This window comes from Convolutriloba macropyga, chromosome 9 (genome assembly GCF_964194025.1).
Source record: "Convolutriloba macropyga chromosome 9, txConMacr16.3, whole genome shotgun sequence".
NCBI lineage: Eukaryota > Metazoa > Xenacoelomorpha > Acoela > Convolutidae > Convolutriloba > Convolutriloba macropyga.
In genome coordinates, this window is record NC_134476.1 from 40,163,440 (window position 1) to 40,179,924 (window position 16,485).

Below are 16,485 nucleotides of genomic sequence, written 5' to 3' on the forward strand. Positions count from 1 at the left end.
ACCTTAACAACAAGTGGAAACTTCCATTAACATCATGCCCACTGGAATTCTCGACAAGTTTTAAGACCAACACCTCCAGTTACAATGTTGATTGGATCCTGAACAAGATACAGAAGGAAGTGTTAAAATCAAAATCAGACATTGACATGCTAAGAAACGAAACTGCTACGTTTCTACAAAACGATAAAGAAGTAATGCAGTCAATACAAAGAAGAGGTGCACATGTGGGAGCTCTAGCTATGGCAGGGATTGGACTGTTTGGATCAGGTTTAATGATGGGAGGATCAGCAGATTGTGGGTTAACAGGAATATTCGGATCATGTCAAGACCAAGCAAAAACAAATGCCGCAAATATTGAGCATTTAAGCACAATTACAACCACTATTGTTGACTATGTAGCCAAAATGCAAACAACTAATGACGAAAATTTTTTTGTTGTCAGTAATAAACTCGCAGAAATTGAAGAAGCCCAGCAGCAAATGACAGAAACGCAAAATAACAACTGGAAAATCATTGAAGAACAACTTCAAGCAATTAACACCAATTTCCACGTGCTTCGAGATTGTACCCAAATGCTTTTTTCCAACCAGCAACTTAATTTCAATTTTGACACCACCGCCTCATTACTCTCGCTTCTATATTCTGATGTGAAAAGCTACAGGTCCGCAGTTTACACCTATAGAATGAACATCCTAAACGCTATTCCGACATTGTTGCAGCAACATCTTCCAATGTCCCTTGTACCAAAGTTGTCACTCTCAGCTATTTTGAAATCTGTAGCAAGCGAGTTGGTAACAACTGGTAGCAGACTTTCGTTGGCTATTCCTCCAAATTCGGACTTGCTCTCATATTATGATGCTAAACTTCTGAGAGATGTTCTAACGGTACGAGAAGGGTTAATTTTAACCCTCGCTATACCTCTAGCTTCTCGTCAGACTGTTTTTTCGACGTATAGTGCCAAAGTAGTCCCAATGCCCCAAACGGAACCCCGCATGGCTGTAAGATGGGTTGTTGAAAACCCATATCTAGCGATTTCGGAGGACCAGATGGAATCAATGACTCTATCCCAGCATCAATTCGACAGTTGTCTTGGCTCATCTAGGTATAGAATTTGTCAAGAGCCGCTCGCGTCTCAATCGAATCATCCTTCATGCCTTGCAACTTTGTTCTTAAGCTCGTGTCTGAAGGCTGCAGAGACTTGTGATACGGAAGTGTTCTATCTTCCAACTCAAGTTCAAGCAGAAAACCTTGGGTATGGTATCTGGCTGATAACATCAGCTTCAGATGCATACGAGATGAGAGAGTATAGTCTAGAATCAAAGCACAAGTCCTGGAATCGTTTAATTGCGGGATGTAAGATCTGCATAATAACGGTGGAATGTGACTTGCAAGTTTTCATCGGAGACAATATAAAGATACGATCGGACTTGGAAGCGTGCGACAGAGTTCCTGCAAAAATTATTGATGTTCAGTTACCGGACCCACTAGAGCACTTGATGCAGACAGTACCTGATGTGGAAGACCTTCCTTATTTCGAGTCTCGAGTAGTAGCCGGAGTCGATCTCCTCAGAAAAGTGAGAGCTGAGCTAATAAGAAGTCCCAAAGTAAAAACAAGTCAAGATCTGATTGAAATTGCGAAACCATTTACTGTTGATATGACCTTACTAAAACCAACTCTGAAAAGCCAACTGAATGAATATGTTCCGATCAAGTTATCATTATCACTGACAATCATTGTCTTCTTTCTGAATTTGTTGTTACACATCTTGTTCATATGGGCATATCACAAGTTCACTTTTATTCGTAAACATATGCCGAAATTTCTGAGAAAGAATGAATACATTCCCATACAAGTCAAACCAATAATAGTGATTGATAGTGACGCTAATGACAATGTCTTTGATGCCATTTCGCAAAACTTCTGTGCTACCCACCAATTTTATCAATTTGATGGAGAGAAATTGACTCTCTTAGAACCTGAAAAAACTAAGGACAACCTGAGGAAAACACCTTCTCATAGTAAACAATCAGTCACATCACTCAAGTCTGCTAGATCTTTGAATCAATCAAAATCAATTGTTGACATCCAACTGGACACTAAAGCCTGATTGATGAAATAAGTTTGTAAAAATAATGATGTTCTACTTCTTGTGCTGAACCCAACTTGTCGATCCAGACGATGTACAATGACGTCATAACATACTGACGAGACAACTTAAACCCAACTTATCCTACGATTCGCCAACGACTATTTCCAAATTCATTAATATTTATTTGCTCTACGTGTATCTGCATCACCAAGAGTCTTTTGATGACTCGGACTTTTTCAACTCATCACTGGACTGGAACTATTGTGGCCGAACAGATAAAACTCAAATTTTAAAAGACATCAATTAATGATGGACTCCAATTATTTGTGAGCCCGGAAGTTCTTGAAAGGACGGGAGTGTGATGTCCCTTAAAATTTCGTTCATTATAAACCTTTTTGAACATGTTATATTTATATAGAACTTTCTTAATGTAAACAAACAAGCCTCACCTCAATTGTTTGCTAATATTACTCTAACTGTTGGAACTAATAATTGTACCACACGGAGCTATTGTTATTCTACAAATCAGTAACAGATTACTAATTGAGTAAATCGTTTTTGAACTTACTAGTTTGAAAATAAGTTGTCAGCCCATCATCCGTTGAATCGACCGCTCCAAGCTAAAATCTAAAGAGAACAATTACAGTGCATGCACATACAAAATCAATCGAGTTAAAATATTGTTAAAATATCATGCAATAACATTCAATAAACGTGCGAAGAAACCTTCTGAAACCACCGCACACCACAATTTTTGTTTGAAATGAACAGCTTCCTGGATATTGGCTCTGCTGACAAAGTTTTGAAAAGGAAAACTTATTGAAATAATATCAGATTCGGGATAATGTGAACGGTTTTTCATTCATTTTTGAAGAGAATATTTTCATATGAAATGAATATTCTCGAATTTGAATTTACTAAATTCTTTTCCATTTGCTCCAATTCTTGAACTTTTTTTGATTCCAGTAGTCTTTTTAGTCGAGAAAAATTATAATGATCTGTACCTTGGTGAGTTTTACAATTTTTTAACTGAAGTTCAAAAGTGGTTGCTCAAAAGTTCTTTAAAAGAATATCTTGATTGTTATAGGATAATGTGACGAAAGTAGTTTTATTACTTGCCATTAAACTTTTTCAACAAGCTGGAGGCTTATGTAGGAACATGTTCTGCTATGCACGATCTCGCCCGAGACTGTACCTATTTATATGTAAATATTTGTGATGTGTAAATTGACACTTAATACAGCACATTAAGAATAAAGTGTTCCAACCTATGCCCTCCAAAACATCATCTTGCAAAACTGACCGTATCATCTCAAAAAGAGTAAATGCGACCATCTTTCTTGGAGACTTTGGAACTGGTTTCAACTTACCATTTGGCATGAAATGTTTATTTACACTAAAAGTGTTCTTAGATAGTTTATTAATAGCCGCGATAGTGAGGCTATATTGCTCTCTCCCTGTTTTTTATTATAATTAAAGAATTTGAATTAATTGCGGCGCTGTCTTTTTTAAATATCTGTTCAGATTTTAATTGCTCTTAAATAAAGTTTGTAGTAACTATATGAGTAATGTGACCTTTGGTATGCGAGTTATCGGTGTACCGATTTTTCATCTGACCCAATTCACATTTCGTCCTCGGGATAAACAGGTAAATACCGAACGGCATTAAAGTCTCTAAGTATGCTATTCACCAAAACAGTCAAATAGACATAAACTCGATGGTATGAATGGTGGTTCTTAGAGTTTGACCCCTCTGCGCTTTTAACCCCACCCCCACTTAACACCCTCCCTCTTTGCACCCCTAAACCATCGTCCTTCGGCCCCCACCCGCGTTAAACGCCCACACCCTCATGCTCAACCTACCACCTCGATTAAGAAAAGGCTAGTCTCCGTAAGTGGCAGCCAGCTACTGAGGAAGTCAACCGCTCGCCAGACGTTATAGAGCAATTCACCCGACGTTAGTTGGCTATGTTTATTATTTTGAAATCAAATTGACATAGTGATTTTGGTCACGCTGAAAAAGGGAGTGGAGTGAAGAAAGGAATTGATTAGCGGTGTGAAATTTTTTACCCTAATGAGAAAGCGGTGTTTGAACAAATTTTGCTTGCTCGATGGTGGTTTTCTGTTCACCAAGGGATATTTGTCGTTTGTTTTCACTGTTCGTTAGGCTTTTTCATCAATCTTTTTTCTAAACGTTTCAATTTGATTGGTGGTCATACCTCGGTCAAGTCTCTTTTAGTCAAGAAAGTTTAATTGTAGTTCAGCCCTTCTGTCATTTTTAGTTCGTTTTCCTCCCTCTTTTTTGTTACGATTATTCGATCACGCACCAAGTTCGACTCTGTTGATGACTTGTACAACTCAGCAGCTGAATATATGTGCATGACGTTATTTGTTACTCTATTGGTACGAGTTCTTTGGTCATTTGTATGATAAAATTTTCTATTGTATGAGTTCGACTCACTTAAGAACTTGACTTCTGCACGTTTATGAAACATAATTTGAGATTTTAAACTATAAGAGAAATTCATTCGAGGTCACGCAAACTAGATATTCAGAAGGCTATAATGATTGAAAGACATTGTTTTTTTAAATTTAATTTAAAATTGGGAATAGAAAAGTAATTTTTTAACAAAGGGACTTTACACTCTATTTCGAGGCTAATTTCTGTCAATCTACTGGCTATGGTTTTGCTTTTAATTAATGAAGTCTGTAATTGTGTCCGACTTCATTAATTTAAATCATTATCAACGCTTAGAATCCCCGTAATGTTCTTTTTTATCTTTGGTCTCTGTGACTATTGACTGTTGATCTCAAAGGTCCGTTTTGAGTGATATCCGTAATCTACGAAAAATGTTCACTTATTTTGTAAATCATTAAAAAATCGCTCTTTTGTCAACTTGGATTACTTCTGAAGTATTTGTTTCTTTCCGGACTTAACTTCTTTCCTTTTTTTAGGATCAGGAATTTCATGCATCGAGCCAATGGCCTCAAAAGTATAACTTTGAAAGGCTGTGGACAGTCTTTTGTTAGTAGAATATGACAGAACATGAATATAAGTTGCGACATTTAAATTCGGTTTTTTCTCGATTGATTTGTTCTTGAAATTACCATTAATCCAATTATTGTGTTGGCCCAAAATTGGACATTTTTTCATATAGGCTTTGAAACTACTGTAAATCTTATTGGGGTTCTTTCACGTTTAACCGCATTGCCTATTTCTGCGTGCGAGAAGATGGCTCACTATGATGTCTCAAAATTTTGCTTGAGCAGATGAAGTAATTGTAATAAGTTTGTTGTCAGTTATAATACAAACATTTGATTTTGTAGTAAAGATAATGGCTGTGATTCCGGTCATGTTTGAGGTCATAGCGAGTAAAAGTCCGAGAGGTCAATTCACTCAATTTTAGCTTTATCCTGTGGTGATTTTCCGTAGTTTTGGGAACCTATTTCCCGTATGTTAGTGGTCTGTTTCTCTCCCCAGTTGATGAACAAATTAATGCACGAATGTCCGCTTAAAATGGCTTGTATAGCCTGAGAAAAGGTGGTGCTACTCAATTCGTTGAATGCATATATACAATTATAGCGGTCGGTTTAGAATGTAATTAATCGATGGTCAGAATCCACAGAAGGGAGAAAAGAAGCAGTTCAAATATTTGTAAATTATACTCTTTAGCCAAATGTTTTGAATGGAGAATTTGATCAAAGTGCATGGGCTTGTGTGACTTGGATCGATTTGTTTGTTTGATGTTGATACAATATTGTTTGTGGATAAATAGCTCATTTCTCCACAATTGGAATGTCTGCGTAAGGATTGTTTGATGCCGCCCTGCTCTATACGAGCTCTTGCTTCCTTAACATAGTAATATTACACGTAGTTTTTTTGTTCTGTAGTCTACTTCACATTTAACGAGAGCAGTTTAACATTTAATGCGGTTATACATTTTCGAACTCCTAACGCCAAGAAGGTTAATGTTTTTGGACAATTAGCAACTGTAAAGTTAAAATTTTGATCAACTAGAAATTAATCATGCCTCCTGGGTCATGAAACTGTTTGGAGATTTAAGTGATCAATTGGTTTCTGGCGAATGAAGAATCGCAGACAGTCTGATCCGTGTTTGGCATTGTTCTTTTTTGGAAAAAATCTCATTGTTTGCTGGTTATCCTCCTTTTACTTTGTTCTTAATTCATGCATGGATTATACAAATCATTTTTCGGCTCATTGATTATTGTGAATGGTTTTACCTCTCTCCTGTCAAGTGGTTTCTTACATCCTTTCTTCTCTGCTGTGTATTATGATCAGGTACATTGTTTTCTACTGTAATTACAATGGCTGATAAGGGTCAGTGGTTGAGGTCACAAAAACTGCAGCTGTTGAGATTCATGTTTTTTCTCGATCAGATCAGGCTATTGATCTTTAATTGAAAGTCGTTGCTGTAACTTTTATGACCCGAAGCTGCGTGTGTATTGGGCAGAGAATATAAACAATAGACAACAATGTTTATGGTAATTTAGAATCCTTAGAAATTAAAAATCTCAAGATCTGGTTAATCACTCATAGTTATAGTTCAACTTATAGTCCATCAATTGTGTTTTTAGTGTCACTTTCTTTTAAATTAACTCTTTCACTTCTTTGCCAGATCGCCTCTGATTGGGTGAGTGAAAACGAACTAATTATTGAATGTATGTCATTTGGGGACAATTAATTGAAGCTCTAACAATTCAGCTACCAGCCTGCAAGATTTTTGCACAATTTTTTCTCAAGGCTCCCCATTTATGGGTGGATTACTATAAATGTTTCATTTCAAGATGCGCGCCCTCGTTGAGCGACGATTAAAGACGCATTTCCGTTGAGTGATTCAAAGTATTTCGGTTTTCGTGAGTGTTTTTCCAAATCGTTCCAGAAAAGTTTTGCTCGAAGTTAGTTACCTCTATATAGTTACCTCAATTTAGAATTTTTTCTGGGTTTTAGTAGCCGACATAAAATGAACGTAAGACGTTTGTTTTCATTTAATTTTAAGAATGCTTTTACGTCAATGAGACTATTTTTTGCCTTCTTCTGAAATATTAGTTTGTAAATAATAATATCTTTAAAACTAAATACGCTTGAGCAATTTGTGTTGTGCAATTTTGTGTTGTACCTGGCTTAGTTATATGACATTTTTGATATAAATATCAATTGATTTAATATGAATTTCTGCATATTCAAAGACTTCTGATTTGTTTATATTTCACGTGAGAAACATTTTGTTTTGCTGACCAACATTTTTCAACAAAATTTGTGGCTTTTCTCGATTTTTTTTTTCAAATTCTTAATTGGCAACTTTTTGTTTGCAAATTTTTCATTAATAATAATAGCAATAATTAAATTAAATTTAAACAAAGGTCAACGTGCTTTAAAATAAATCCGGAACTGATCAAGAAATTTCTCAAAAGCGTCTAGCAGAAAGTCTGACTAGGCCTGTGATGGAGCCCTGGTAAAATAGGCAGTTTTAAATTTAAAAAGTTGAGAAATGTAGTGACTGATAAAAATGCGGCTAGGTCTTTTTTGTAAAAATTTCTTTGGACCTTATCAGACGGAAAAAAATGGGCAAAGTGTTTCCTGTTGAATAGCCGACAGCAGCCTCTCCATGTCTATTATTTATATACTCTCCTTTTTTATATGAGTGTTTATATGTGTTTTAATAGTATGCAGCTTAATTGTCATTTTAACTGCAACTCTAGAAATGATTGCTGGAGTTTTGCAGTGTTTGTTTTTCTCTTATAACTTGTCTTTTAGAATCTTAAATGTCAATTTTATGTTTTCTTATGAGGCATAAATGAAATGAGTCTATGGTTGCAGATCATAGCGAACGGTTTTTGACTTCAATGTTACTTTCATCAAAAATTAGTAGTGATTTTAAGCGTACTTGCTGTCGTTTTTTTTCTCTTGTCACTTACTGTCATTAATCGCAATCCGCAAGTGCGTTCTTATGAGGCATAAGTGAAATAAATTTGTTGATCCAGTTTATAGCTAATAGTGTTTGTGACTTTAACTTGTTTTCAATAAAATCTTTTGGTTTTGCCCCTATTTTGTTCTTTTTGTTATATTAACACATGATTTCATTAACGACAGTTCCATTGATGTTCTACTGAACCTCATTTATCTTTTTAAATGTTTGTTTTCGAGATCGAATTGTTTTTTACTTGCAGACCCTAAGCTTTCATTACATTTTTTGTAAGAGTTTTCGTTTTGCCGTGTTTTTTTTGTTGTCTTGGCATTTAGTCTCATTTGTGATAGGTCCAATTGATTTTTTAATGCAAAGTAAGTGGACCTTTTTAATTCAACCAGTTGATTCTTTTGTTTTAATATTGATATGTTAATATTTTCACAATTTCACTGAGCTTTTGAGTTTCGCTTAAATCACTGATGACTGGTCTCATCAGCCTTCTTATGCGCCAAATTATATTCCTCCTTTTCGTTTTGTTTATAGCTATTGTTTTTGCTGATGCACGTAGCATTTTTTAAAAATATTTTTAAAAAAATTGTTGATTGTGATCTTCAGTTGTAACTTTGTTGTCTCGGTGGAAAGAATAGAAAAGTTCTGTACACTTTGTCAACGTACGATATTATGATGTCTTGAGACTTCAATATTTGAATATGTTTTACTGATTTTGATATCGTCTTTGAAAAATTTCCACATTTTGCCAGTTTTGGCCTTTTTGTTTTGTTATCTGTAGCAGTGTTTCTCATTGGTTTTCTTCGGCCGTAAAACTCAATTTGAGTATGTCATCTGAGGACCCTTAGTGTTGAAGTTTGGTGTTTTGTTGTGAGAAGTTTTGATAATTTTTATGCCACTAATTTTTCATAACTTGTTTTATTTCTCAATGACTTCCTAATTAATAGCCGCACAGCGATAGCTAGGGGCTATTATTGGCCTTCTCTTGGTTTTTACAATTCAAAGAATTTGAATTGTTTTGGGGCGCAGTCTTTTAAGATCTGTTCACACATTTTCATGATTTTTGAAGTCAAATTGGAGTAGTGATTTTGGTCACGCCGAAACAGGAAATGGAGCGAAAAAGCGAGTGGTTTTGCGGCGTGAATTTTTTGCGCTCTAATTTTAAAGTAGAGTGAGAAAACGGTGTTCGAGCAAAAATTCGGTTTCTCGGTAGTGGTTTTTTGTTCACATGCGGCAATTTCACTCTGATTTTTACTGTTTTTTCGATATTTTGGATCGGATTTTTTTCTAAATGGTTTTCCCAATCCATTCACAGCTCATTCTAGGCCTAATTTTTTGTTTGAATTAAATTTTTATTTCTCGCTAGTTGTTTTTTTTTGTTCCTATGCGGAATTTTGACATTGATTTTCTGTTTTTTTTTCTTATTTGTCTTATCTGATTTTTTTCTCAATTCACTCATAGTGGTTTTCTAAATTCACTCATAGTCCATTCTAGGTCTAGTTTGTCTGTTTAGCCAATGAAAGTTCTTTGAATTGTACGTCAGGACTTGTCCTGCTATGTTTTTTTATTTCGTCGTCAAGATTTTTGTTACGACCATATGACGTCACAACCACTTCAAATCTGCTTTTTGTTCATTCGTTCATGCAATTTCAACTGAAGAGCGAGCGTGTGTGATGTCATTATTCGCTCTTAGTGGAGCGAGTTTTTTTTGTTCATTCGCGAGATGAATTTTTGGTCATACTTGACTTACCTCACTCTCAAAAATGACTTCCTCACTTTGAAATTGACTTTTTTTACTTTAATTCAAAGAGATAAGGTTAAGTGAATTTGTGTCACTCTAAATGAAGGTCATTTGAGTGCAGCTAATAGAGGCAGCAATTACATACAGTTTCGTGATCAAAATATAACATCTCAGCCTTCAATGAAAAGACTAAATTTTTTTTAGACTGCAGATCTCCGAAGCTATTGCGGCTATTTCTGGTTATCTAAGTTTGCTTGGCTTGTATTTGTCTATATAGGGTCATGTGTCTAATTCTGAAAAGTTCTTGCTTCATACTTGCTAATAGCTAAGTTGTTAGTTTATTCAAGTTTTTGGATTGTAATTCGACGGGTTCTGTTTATCTTATTATTTTAAAATCCAAAGGGTTTGGATTGTATTGCTGTGGATCTATTCGGGGTTTCTCGGGGTTTTTTGCGTCATTGAGAAAGGAAATCAGAGTGGTATTTTTGATCGCACCAGAGTAATAAGTTAACAAAAAAGCGAGTGGGTTTAAACCGTATTTTTTCAAATTACCTTTAAAGTTAAGTGAGATGCTGGTATTTGAAAAAAAAATTTTCTCGTGCGGTAATTGTGCCCATTTGTGTTTTCTGGAATTCATCAACGGACAGCTAATACTTTTGATGACCTTAACACGATTTGTGATAAAAATTTAAGTGATTATCTGATTTCTGCTACTTTTTATTAGTATTTCTGTCACTTTTTATTAGTATTTCTGTTGTCTGTTCACTTAGCATCATTAATGACAGGTCTCACTGTTTTCTCATTATTCATTGTTGAACCTCATTAATTGTTCGAGTTGGTGGCTAGTGGTGTTCATGACTTTCGACACTATTATTTTCTCAAATGTTTTTTCATCAAATTTCAGAGTTTCGCGAGTATTTGTCGTGGTTTTTGTTGTATTATGATTTAATCTCATTAGGGACAGCTTTCTTAGGTGGCTAATAGAGATTCAATTAATTAAATTGTTTCAGTTCAGAGCTAAAGCTCTCTATGACCTTTACACAGTTTTGTTTTTATTGTCCACTTGTCTTTTCTTTTAGCCTCATTAAGAGGTCTCATTTCTTTCTTGTGGTTCTTAATTTAAGGGATTTTTTCTACGACTTATACGCTGTTTGTTTTTGGAGATTTTTTTATTTTTTGAGTTTTGATAGTATTTGTTACACCTATGCTGTTTATCACTTAATCTAATTAATGACACGTCTCATTATTGGTGATGAAGATTTGGTTTATCAAAATAACTGTTCAGTTCGTAGCTATTGCTTTCTGATCTTTATACTATTTGTTTTCACAAAGTATTAGCGTTATTGAGGTTTTGCAAAAATTGGTTGCATTTTTGTTTCCTTATCATTTAGTCTCATGACAGGTGTCACCGGTTGATAATGAGGAATATGTTAATGTAATTAGTCGCTTGAGTTCGTAGCAGTCGTTTTTATGATTTTGGCTGTTTCTTTTCAAAAAAATAAAAGTTGATTTAGTCTTAAATTAAATTAAATTGTCAGACAATTTAATTTAATTCTTGCATGTTTTTTGTTTTTCTTGTTATCTTATCGCTTAGTCTCCAAAAAAACCGTTCTTATTGGCCTTCTTATGGACGGTTTTGAGCTGCTGTGTGGAGGGTTTTTTGCTGATCGTAACAGCTACTTTGAAGTAGTGTGACTTCTCGAACATAAAATTTTTTATTCTTTGAACGTTTATTTTGCAGTTTTAGATCATTCGTACTTCAGTTAACCTCAGCTTGGAAACCAAGCCTCGTGACCTTTATTATGCATGTCACTTTGACAATGCAGTAATTGTCTTTTTACGAAGCAGATTGTCGATTAGAACATGTATCAACTTCTATTCTGATATTGAAATCCGGTGCAAGTTCTGAATTCGTCCGAATTCTTGTAATTCTTGAAATGAGCTCATGTGGCGCAATTATTTCATCGATCTGTAGAGTAGGTCTGTCCTTTGAGTTTAATTTGTTCTGTGTTTAGAGTAATTTTGTTCGAATTTCGCAAACATTCTTAATGATTGTTTTAGCTGATATCACAGTTGCCTTGCTTGACTCAATATTTTTAGCATATTTGGCAAATATCGCAAATACATACGCTCAACAAACACAGACTATGGGCCCTATGGAGCGCAAGTGCGTACATGATTGTTTGTGAGTGTATGGGGTGTTGTTTATTTTGAACAGTGCACTCTCTCAATCTCTCAATAATTAGTTTCTCAGATGATGCTGTACGTCTGCGTGGAGGTGGTATTGGTGGTGGTCGTAAAAGTTTGATTTGATATTTTACGACCAATTTGTGCTCAAACTGTTTGTGATTTTATTCTGCGTTCAGCTAATTCTCGCGCTCTATCTTATAATGTGTATATGTGTTTGAATCTCTGATGAAGCTCCTATTGCCTTGTGCATGCACATCTGTTTGATTATTCTGCTGCTCTGTTCTATAACTATCAAAGCAAATCAAATCCAAGCAAATCTTTCTCTAACTGCACAGTACAGTAATTGTTAATCTGTTCTATCAAACATCACTAGTATACTGGCGTGCCCTTTACTCTATTTTCTCATCTTTGATCAAAATTTCATTTAGCAAGCTACTTATTTTATCGCTACACCATTTTATCGCTATTTATCGGTTACATACCGTTTACTCCAGGTTAGTTGTTTTTTGCGATTTACGGGCTTATTTTTCCTCTGATGGAGTGTTACTGCTGCTCAATCCTCCCAAAACAATTTAAACAATGAATGATAGATTTTTTTGTTTGTTCAGGCAACCTTCAACCTTGAGGACATCCTTGACCAACATATGTGGTATCATTTGAATCCACATTTTCAACTACAAAATAAAATTAGAATAATTTAAGAGGTTTAAGGTTTGTGAAGTTAAGGAAGGGTCAACATTGGGCTATCTCAAGCTGCTATTAATACAATTTATATCATTGCTATCTGTTTGTGTTTTATTAAAATCATTCAAATGTTGACCCCCTTTTTACTGATTTTTCCTCGTTCACTTAAGCACTAGATTGAAAAGTTAGGCTCTAATGAGGAACCTGCAAGTGATCAAGTTGAGATATTCTTTCATGAGATATTAATTATCATTAAAAATGTAATTGATTTTCCGCAACGTTTTATTAGGCGTGATTTGGTTGAATTTAAGACAATTGAATGACAACGATGTATGTTTGGAATTATGCATGCTGATCAAACATAATTTTTCGGATGTTAAGTGGCATAATGAAATCAGTTGCGCGTCATTACAGGCGATGATAGTATTGAAAAAAAAAACGGGGGGCACTATTTAAGAAATGTATGATATTATTAAAAAACTAGATGCGATGCAGTATTTCATTTTTCAAGAAATTCAGCTATAAAAAATTGGCTAAGAGTAATCTTATTGTCAGATCAGATTAGTGTTCCAAAGGTTCTTCAAAAACGTGGGAATAGTATGAGAGGCACGCTTTTTTCGTCAGTCAAAGTTTCATTTTAACGTATCGGAAAGGGAAAAAACGCATTTTGGTTTCTAGTGGAAACCAGTTTTCTTGCTATTAGAAACTAGTTCTCATTCACATTTCGAATTTATCTCAAGTTCGGAAATTTATCGAAAATTCTCAGAAAACCTGTGTTTATATTGTCAAAATTGTTTTCAATTTTTTTCCCTTAAGATGGAAAAGCTAAAGACATTTTGTAAAATTATTTTCAGAAAAAAACGTAATTCATCATCAGTGAGGATGATTTTTGCTTCACCATTCATGATTGGTTTCTCTGACAATTTTTAACTCAAATAGGAAATTTTTGTGATTTTTGTTTTGCTTATTATATTTTTATATTAAAAATGTACAGTCCTGCATTTTTGTCTGATTTTCAGGTTTTATTTTTTTCATGTATGTATTTTTTAAAAAATAAGAGATACATTAATTTTGTGTAAACGTAAACAAATGCAACACGACCAGTCTTGTTGGTTGTAATTTTTTCCCGACCCCTCTTGAGGGGGGGGGGGAGGAACTATATACTCAAATGGGTTTTTTTTTGTTCAGTCAATTTTGGCCGATCGATATATTCATTGTAGAGAGTTGAGACTGGTATCATTAGAAAGCTTGTCCAGCGCATGGAATTAAAAAGATTTTTTTGATTTTCGTTTTTTACAGGGAGTTATGGAGGTTTAAACTTTTGAGAAAATAGAGTGATTTCCGTTCATTTTATTCACATTTTTCGGAATTTTGACAGAAACATTTCTCCAATTTTGCTAAACTTGGTTAGAATTTTTTTAAGAAAGTCTTGTTGATTTCATTTTTAAGGACAGAAAATGCTGTCGGCTATTTCTATTTAATTTTTTGTCAAAAAATCTGGCTAAATATTTCAAAATCCAGACTTTTTCATCAAAAACAGCACGAAATAAGTTTCTTCAGTCCACTTTGATTAAATTTGCAGGAAGTGCACACCCAAACACCACTAACACAATCTTTGTAGATTCCAAAGGGGGCAATTTCTACTTCAACTTCAGTTGAGAGTGCTCTGTAATTAAAACTTTGCCGTTTTTTGCTAACTTGTTGATTATCAAAAACGCAGCATTTGTTTTTGATTTTTAACTAACAAAAATATCTATATCTATGACATTCGAAAAGTTAGGTGTTCTGAATGGACAAACATCATTAGCAAGGCTAGTTTTGGACCAATCTTGGACTTTTACAATCCAAAAATAATTTGGATTGTATTCAGTCGGTCTTTTTTTAAAAAAAAGTTTGATCTTTTTTTATGTTAATTAAATAACAGAACACTTCAAATCAAAGCTTACTAGTGATAGGTCCAATTGTCTTTCTAATTAGCTCCAAATAAATGTATCTAATTTGTTACTTGAAAGCTTATGGTCGTTTTGACTTTTAAAAATATTTGATTTTCAAATAAAAACATGGCTTATTGAACTTTGCCTCCATTTTTTTTCTTACTTTGTCAACTTTTAGCTTAGTGTCAGCAATGAAAGAATGCGTCTTCTTTCTACTGAAATCAAATTCAATCTTTATTGAGCTTTTAGGCCTTAAGCTATGGTGTTCTGGCTTTGATACTACTAGATTTTACATTTTTTTTAATTTTTAGCTTTTTGTCCAATTTTCATGTCCTCAATTTTTGTCGCATTATTGAACGTTATTGAACTTTTTAATTTTGTTTTTAACGGTCGTTTTTACTTTGTCTTTTCAGTTGTAAGAAATATCCTGTACAAGGACCCCGTCTCATTGGCTTTCATGGAAGAATAGATGAGCCGATATTCTGACATTATTAGATAGCTGATGGTTTTCATGACTTTGAAAACAATTGTTTTCAAAAATTAAAAAAAAACACATTTTCGCAATTTGGTTCCTTTTATTGTCTGTTTGTTACCTAGGCTCGTTAATTACAGGCCAAAAATGACATTATTGTTGTCAAGAATGATTGGTGTCACAAAATCTAATGTTTTTAAAGAATTCGTTATGCCTTTACTGGCTTCGACACAGGTTTTTCACAAAAAATTTCATTTTGGTTTGTCATATTTGACGTTCTTTTTATAGACGTAAGACATATTCTGGATATTTACAAATCTCAGTACAGGGGCTTCCTTTGGAAGAATAAACAAACCTATTTAATTTTTTCATTTTGTAATTAAGGGCTTTCATGTCTTTGGAAATAATTTTTTTTTCGAAGTGTTACTTAATTTTGCCCTTTTTCCCTTTTTTGTCTACTTGTTAACTAGTTTCATTAATGAGAGGTCACATAATTTTTTATCAGTGTTCGAAGAAGGTGCAATCGAACATAGTTTGGGGCCAAATTATGGCTTTACGGCTTCGACAGCGTTTTCTGGCAAGTTTTAATTGATTTTTTGTTTGTTGTCTATTTGTTGTTTCTTTTTGTAACAGCATAAACAATGTAATACCGACTGGTGATAATACACTTCTAAAGAAGCTTTAGTAATTTTAAACCAACGGGATATTTTAGTTGATTTCTATTGGTTTTCATTACTTTGAATTTAAGTGTTTTTAATAATTATGAGCGAATTTTTCAACTTTACTGTTTATGTTTTTTATTGTCTAACTGTTATCAAGCATTATTATGGGCTGGTCCCATATCCTTTCTGGCGAATTACAAGTTTTTTGTTTAGTTTCGGTTGTTTTTCTGACTATATTATGACTTTGTGATTGTTTTGTTTTTAAAACGGACATAAAGTTTTTGATGTAATTAATGTTTGTTATTGTTGTTAGATTTTGCTGTTCGTCTTGACTCACTTTCTTAACATTGCCATATCTCATTAATTTAATGCATCATTTTAAACTCCACTGAGTTATTTGCTTTGGAGGGTATCTTTTCGTTCATGCAACATTTTTTTTGAAAAATACACGAATTTTTGAGTTTTTCTATCTGTTCTTCATTTGCTGGGGAATTATGTCAAAATTGTGGATGAGCGGGGTAGGAACCTTATGTGCAATAGCACATTATCGAGCCTCCTTGTTGAACTTAATTTTTTACCAAAGGTCCAACTCTTTCTTATTCAGTGAGTAGGTATTAATTTTTTGGTTTTTTAATCAAACTAATAGTTATGTTTTTTATTAGAAAGCAGAGTTACGTGAAAGAAAGCAGAGTGCTCAAATGTTTTCAAATACTATTTCTTAGTGCTTTAATAGTCTCAAAAATTATTTACGTGATTGTGAAAAGATTTTTTTGAAA

At 34.0% G+C, this 16,485-nt stretch overlaps 1 protein-coding gene across 3 annotated transcripts in view; it reads left to right on the plus strand.

Moving 5' to 3' along the window:
* LOC142345777 (uncharacterized) overlaps positions 1-16,485 on the plus strand; it is a 118,809-nt gene that overhangs the window by 19,636 nt on the left and 82,688 nt on the right. Inside the window, exon 1 of one of the 3 annotated variants that reach the window (XM_075398105.1) lies at positions 6,366-6,390. The exons of 1 other annotated variant lie outside the window; for it this stretch is intronic. The gene's annotated coding sequence lies outside the window, so the exon portion shown is untranslated. Of the gene's footprint in view, positions 1-6,365; positions 6,391-12,112; positions 12,452-16,485 lie in introns of those variants that run through there. One more of the 3 variants, XM_075398102.1, reaches the window with a different exon arrangement.